Source organism: Myxocyprinus asiaticus, chromosome 15 (assembly GCF_019703515.2).
Source record: "Myxocyprinus asiaticus isolate MX2 ecotype Aquarium Trade chromosome 15, UBuf_Myxa_2, whole genome shotgun sequence".
In the NCBI taxonomy this organism is placed as follows: Eukaryota; Metazoa; Chordata; class Actinopteri; order Cypriniformes; family Catostomidae; genus Myxocyprinus; species Myxocyprinus asiaticus.
Window position 1 is genome coordinate 3,143,498 of NC_059358.1, and position 7,389 is coordinate 3,150,886.

Genomic DNA, 7,389 nt, shown 5'->3' on the forward strand with positions numbered 1-7,389 from the left:
TACTTTCTTCAACACAACACAAACGATGATTTTTAGCAGAATATTTCAGCTCTGTAGGTCCATACAATGCAAGTGAATGGTGATCAGACCTTTGTAGCACCAAAAGAACATAAAGGAAACATAAACGTAATCCATAAGACTAATGGTTAAATCCATATCTTCAGAAGCAATACAATAGGTGTGGGTGAGAGACAGAACAATATTTGAGCACTTTTTAACACTAAATTTTCACATTAACTTTCATTTTCAGATGTGAAAGTGAAACTAAACAGGCACCACATGTGACTTTCAGAGTAAAAGTGAAAACAGAGATTTAGAGTAAAAAGAGGACTTAAATCAGTTTTTCACCCAGACCTATTATATCACTTCAGAAGACATGGATTAAAACACTGGAGTCTTGTGGATTACTTCTATGTTTCCTTTATGTGATTTTTGGAGCTACAAATGTCTGGTCACCATTCACTTGCATTGTATGGACCTACAGAGCTGAAATATTCTTCTAAAAATCTTTGTTTGTGTTCTGCTGAAGAAAGAAGGTCATACACATCTGGGATGGCATACTATGATCATCCCTTTAAATAAAATTATGGAAATTGACTCAAATCCGTGATCCTATCAGAACAGACCTGGGACCCATTTTTGGGTTGCAACCTACCAGTTCAGATTTAGTATATGGCACACAGTGAGGTAAAGAAAACAAGACAACTGAGACATATGATTGAAATGAGTTTAATAATGCATAAGTAGCAGTATTACATGAATGACAAAACAATGAAGTTGCTACATGAATGTTACAGACCCACAGAGTGCATCAGGGAAACTTCTGTAGGTACAAATCACATTTCAGTCAAATATCAGAAGTCCTTCATACAGTATATGAAGCTTTCTTACATAATAGGATACACTAATATAGACAACTTCAGTTTTATAATGTTTACATATCTCAATGTGTTGTGTTCATTATATAAAAAAAAACTTTAATAAAATTGAGGATGCCTCTAATTTTACATCCATAGACCATCATCAAAATGCTGTCAAACAGAAAAGGCCACTGTTGACTTATATTAAGTCCAATTAGTTCCATCCCTTCTTTATAAAAAGGATCTTTTATAAAGCAACCATGTGCATTACGCCACGCCAACGTGATCCCAATCTCTTTGTTTCTGTGGCTCGAATCTGGAACAACATCATGATGCATCACCAGACAGCCAATGGAGTGACAGTGTTTGGGTTCATGTCCTAAGCTTGCATGTCAAAACTGCCCCAGCAGTATTTTTTTTTTTTTTGGCAAATCTGCCCAGTGATCATAGCGCAAAGCGGAGAGGGGGGAGCTGTAGGTGATATGCGGAATAGCACGTGTCACGCAATGTGGTCTTGGCCTGTCACAGGGCATCACATCTGCCCCGAGCATTCATGCAAAGATTAAGAGCACATCCGCTTCCCCACCCTAACAGCATTAGCACATCAACTGCATCTGCCTCTTAACTTGCACGGTAATGGGAAAAAAGGGTGTTACAGTTGGAAAGAAACAATATAGATAGTGCAGACTCATCCGTTGATCAACTGTTCAACATGCTACTAGCACGTCTACTCTCTGATAAAATGCAACGTTACATTGATAACATGCGAAACATATATAGAGCCGGAAACAAGTAGATAAAACCGTAACGTAGGGCCAGAAAATCTACACAAATACACAAACGCTTGAATATCCTTGCAGTTTACTTGCATTTAGAGTTGAGAATAGCAACATAATTTGTCAAGGGAGCGATAGATTTTATTATTCATTTAGCTAGCTATAAACACGCTTATAAGATCCGACTCGCTCAGGAAGATTCCTTTATAAACTATTGCTCTGCCGTGATAGTAGTTGACTAGAAAGAGAAAACTGGCTTTAGAAGCAGTAGTAATCCTTACAACAACACTGAGATGGTAAAAGTATTTCCATTGCATTACGAATGTTAATTTGACACATTTCGGCATGCACCGATGTGCTCAATCGAGCTTGTGTAGCTAGAAGCAACTGCATTTAAGCCAGTGCAAACTTGACACCTTGTGGCAATGCAACACGACCTGGCTTTGCAATATGAATTGCACTCAGACAAATTTTACAAAGCAACAATGTGTCAAGCTCGTGTAGCTAGAAAAATCAGCGGTCACATGTGTATGCTTAAGTATGTTTCGAGCTTTTCAGAGGGGAAAACACACCAGAAATTAAACAGTATGCAAAGTTTTCATTTTTGCGGGTATATTCAGATTGTTCAATAGTTCAGGCATTAAGACAGGCGCAACAAGCAGCTGGTAGACAAATATCGTGCTGACAGAGGAAATTGTTGCCTGAGGCTATGCCCACTTCCTGCTCGACAGCACCCTTCTGTGGACAGGAAAGCCTTTCATACGGTTTCAGTGCAGACCTCAGATGTCAGTCAATAACCCAGGAGTGACATTTTATCAGCAATTTCCGAGAGAGAGGTTTTCAAATCTAACAGATTTCATGACATAACATAACATTCTTCTAAATGATCTTTAACCTTTTGTAGTTCTGTAGACTTACGGTCCATAACGCTGATCTTGTTCAAAATATTCACAGCTTTATTTGATCATAGTTTCTTATAAATACAACATACATTCATCAATTTCACATTATCATAAAAAGTATTAAACACAATGTTATGGATTGGTTTAACTTCAAACTCATGCAATTGCACACATAGAAAGTAGGCATGAACGTCTAATGGGTATTGCTGGGTTATCGGCATTTGTCAGGACAATCAAACATGATGATACAAAGAAATTCTCAAGTTATAATGACAACAACCTGACCCTTTAACATTAGTTCCTCTGCATAGTATTGCAATGTCTTGACAGCATTTCCAAAGTGTCTAACACAAAGATAAATCAACAAGTGTAGTATTGTAGGACTAAGAGTCACCAGGGTTCTGTGAAGTTTCTTCAATAGCATGACATCTTCACGGGGTAAATCTCAAATATAACCAGTGTCTCGCCATCCTACACTGTGCAGTGGGCCTGCTTTCAATAGTTGCATGGTACATCTCAAACGCAGAGGTCCTTCCCTTTAAAATTATGGCTCATTGTAATACTCCAACAAGTTGTGCATCTTCTTATGCACTGGTGGAGACCGTGTTTTTCCCTGTGAATCTACAGCAGAATTGACCGACTCTGGTGCATGTACCATGGCAACTACCGAGACTCAGGCCACACCTGTAGAAGCCAATAAACCCTAACAAAGAATCATTCAACCATCTCCAGACCCCACTGAGTGCCACACTAAAGCAAGATAACCCTAAACAGAAGCACCAAACTCGCTTCCCATGGTAGGTGATCCCTGGAATCCCAGTGTTACAGTTATAGAAAGGGTGAAGTGTGACAGAGATTGCACATGATAATCTTCGGAACTCCAATTCCATCTTCAACTCCAATTTGGCTTTGTCTTCTCTGGATACCAACAAACCAGAGCTCAGGAGCATCTTCATGGGGCAGGCTCTTGGTGCACCTTCTCCGTCATCTGCTTGGCACTGTAGTAGGACATGCCAAGGCCCATGATGGCCAGCATCATGGCGATTTGGTTGACCGAGCGGTCGTGTGTTGGGGCTGCCACCTCACCCGCTACCTGCCTCTGCAGAGAGAGCATCAAAATGCAGGGTCAAAAAGTGCTCTGTGGAACATGCAAAAATACCCAATTCAATCTCTTCTAAATGCTTTGAAATGTTATGCAGTCATCGGACTTTCTTTAAAAGGCCAAAATGTTCCACCATATACCCAGGCGTGTGGGTTAAGCATAATCATTAAATATTTATTGCCAATAAAAGCAATTTTCAAACAGCAGGAACAATGTTCCCCTTGTGTGTAATCATAAGCAGACCACAGCATTTGAAAGCAAACAAGGATTGCTGAAATAGCTAAATAGAAATTAAAGCAGGACGTGCAGGATTACGACATTCAGATATAATTATATTTAAGAGGCGCTTGAGAAATTATTGGGTCACAGATGGAGGTCAATCAAAACAGTACATTATGGTCCATTTTGACTGGACAGTAATTTTCTTTTAAAAGCCGCACGTAATCGTCAATGCTTACAACTCTTGTTTTAGCACAATTGTTAATCATAGGCGATGAGGCAGCCCTTTGCCGTTGTCTGGGATGCAACATGGCGCATTAGCATTTATACTACATCTCTGAAAGTGATTTAAGTGATCCGATCACAGAACCTTTTGGATCTCCTTTATACCTGTATTTAGCGTTGACCACTTGTGATCAGATCACCCAAGACAGATATTAATAAACAGCACGATACCATTATGCTCTGATGGAGTTGAACAAATTATGCCACACCCAGTTTTAATTCTACCAGAAACCAATCTAAAGAAGGTGTCAAGAAGGTGGTGTTAATGTGCATTTTAGCAAGCTTTCTGTAAGCATCATTAAACCTAATATGTTTATATGGGTCTAAGAATAGTAAGATGATAAACCGATTTAAGATTAAAAAGATTTAAGGGCAGTAGAAGTGTGTAGTAAGGACACTGCAACAACCGTAACAGCCAAAATGTTATGATAACGTCACTATAGTGGACCGTACTTTTAGTTCTCTTGTTATTGACAAGCTAAAGTTCTAAAGGAGTTAAACTACAATCAGCGTTCGATTATGGCATCGGTCAGCTGCAAATCTGCATGTGCAATACAATGCTACATTAAAAACAGCAATTGTGGCGCTACACCGGTACTTATAGGAAGTAGCAGCTCATTAATCGAATAAAGTGACACTATTGTTAAAACAGTTAAACTGCTATTGCACTACTGAAAATGCTACTTTTAGGTCGTAACGCCAACACTGGTTACCGTTAACCAACAAGATCGAAATTTGAACTTCAAGGAGAGCTAAATCAATAATGTTTTTAATATTAAACCTTACAAATAATTGTATCAAAACAAATTCTTAAATAAAATGTGTGAATGCCGCCTTTGGCTTTCATGCTATTCTCATAATTCAAGTCGTGAGAATCCTATCCAGCTCATAAGAGATGAATCGGAGCTGGTATTTCACAAGTGTACACAAGCCTTCATTCAGCCTATCATGGTCATTGTTCATAGTCACTTTTAGCCAGGAATGCATCTGTGATTTGGCTTTGGGTTAAAGCTGGGTGGCACCAGTCTGATCTTTCCAATGGAGAATTATGAATCCCAAACTAACTGCTATTACTTACTCCTAGCAAAAGACATTACACAAGTTTCATATTTTAGATAAGCAATCAAATTCACATATTGCACCCCAAGTTAAATCAAAGATTAGGTCGAAACATACCTGCAGGAGACGGAAGTATCCAGGAGTCAGTCTGCCAAGCCTGATGATCATTGTGGTGATTTTTACACACCAAGCGGCTAAATTAACCTCCTGAGGATTTCTGTAATGCCGAAGCAGTGTGTGTACCTGCAGAATGAAGAGGAAAAAAGTCAATTAAGCAATCAACCAGAATGCCAATGTTGTGAATATTCAAAATCCAAAAAACATTTTCAATCCAAACAGTCAGTCTCCAATAATCAAGAGCACATTTCTAGAACTTTTAGTCATTCCGACTGGAAATTCCTATGCTTTAGAAGAACTATTAAATCTCACCAGGTGGTGAAAATGGACCTTATGAGAGTTAAAAATGGAAACAAAGACTAAGATTTGTTTTGCCGTAAACCGAACACAGCTGATGCAAGAGGAAAGGAACACTTCTAGCCATAGGCAAAAACCCCAAACAAATTTATGTCCAGTTGACTCCGGTTTCAGTGAATCAAGTCAGGGTGACCGTAATCTGTTGTCTGATAATACATACTGTACTGGTTTGAACCAGATCTTCAGTTTGAAAACTCCCCCAAAACCTGCAAGCCAGCGTTACTCATCAGTTCCACAAAACAATGGTCATAACCAATTGGACTCACAACTCTGATGATAATTAATTATAAGTCATTACGACTTTGGTACTCCAACTACAATAAATTGTGCAAAAGCCACTAGAAAGTGCAACATCTACAACTAGAGGAAAAAAAAAAAACCACACACACACACACCTTACAGAAAGTACACCAGTCATTTGCAAAGGGGTAAGGAGTGTTTTAGGTAATGGTAGACACATGTTCAGGATGCATCTACCAACCTGGCTGCAATTGTGCTCTCGCCCAGGAAAAGGAAAGATTCCGTTGATGTTGCTCCAAGCCAAAACAAGAAGTCCAAGCAATCAGAGATATTTCGCCCGACAAATGTTAAGTACAAAAAGAAAATATTGCATTTCTTGCAGGTGAAGTTGGACTTCAAATGATGGGAGAACTCCACCAGCCAGACTGTGAACAGCATGGGTGCTCTGCAAATGAAGAGACTTGTTCAGAGGAAGTTCTCACTGGAGCGCCGCCTTTTTATAAAACCTTGCGACCAGATTGTCTCTCACTCTCTCCCTCTCTTTACCACACACAGCTGTCAGAATGCATCATGTGCGAGCCAGAGAGTGCACGTACATGCCCATCTTGCCAACCACCGCAAGACAATGAAACGGAGGCCATGTGAACTTGTTAAATAAGAACTTCTCCCCTACTTAACCACAAAAATCTGGAGAACCGAGATGTCAAAAGACAGTTAAATGCAGGTAACAAAACAGAACGCACATTGTGCATTTTATAAAAGCGTATGGTTTGCACATCTTTCAGTCAGCAGAAATCAAGATGTTATGCACTGCGATGGGGCTTCAGCCCCCAAGGGAGGACATCGAAGTGACTACAGTCACCGAACATTATGCTTCAACATCGCATTAACTTTTCATGTTATGTTTGCTTTTAAAAAAAAAAAAGTTAGAGTTGAGCAGAGAGGGTTGTGAGTAAGTTATGAAATGAAGAATTTCTACAGTAACACATTCTGTATCCAGCAACTTCTGCACCATAAAAAAATAAGCTACGTTACATATTCATTTTGTTTTACCTTCTTTAAAATGTATACCTTTTAAATAAATTTAGCAATTTATTAGCAATTATATATAGTTTATTGTATTGATAGCCCTAGTTTCTTTTAATAAAACAAACACTTTTCATATTTGTACTTCTGCTGAAATTATGACTTTACTATCAGTGTTGGGGGGGGGGGGGGGTCTTTGAATATTGGCTTTGACAATGGGGGACTTTGGAGTTACAAAGGATAAGGAATGGTAGAGAATGGTTGGGTGAGAATAAAATCTTCATGTCATCTGATATAAATTTGCTTCAAGATGGGTTTAATTAAGCTCAATTAAAAATGATAAAAACATTGAGACACCAAAGGCTCACTCATTGAAGGGCCTGACAAAAATAAGAATGGGTGGGGGTTCTTTGAAACCCAATGTAAAACTGTAGGCCATACAGATT

The 7,389-nt window shown here is 39.0% G+C and overlaps 1 long non-coding RNA gene across 1 annotated transcript; it reads right to left on the bottom strand.

The window, feature by feature from the left end:
• Positions 1–610: 610 nt before the first annotated feature.
• Positions 611–6,375, bottom strand: LOC127453253 (uncharacterized). Its single transcript, XR_007899382.1, has 3 exons — positions 6,159–6,375; positions 5,321–5,446; positions 611–3,637 (listed from the first exon to the last, which is right to left on the bottom strand). It is a non-coding gene; the product is annotated as an uncharacterized LOC127453253 (long non-coding RNA).
• Between the last annotated feature and the right edge of the window lie 1,014 nt (positions 6,376–7,389).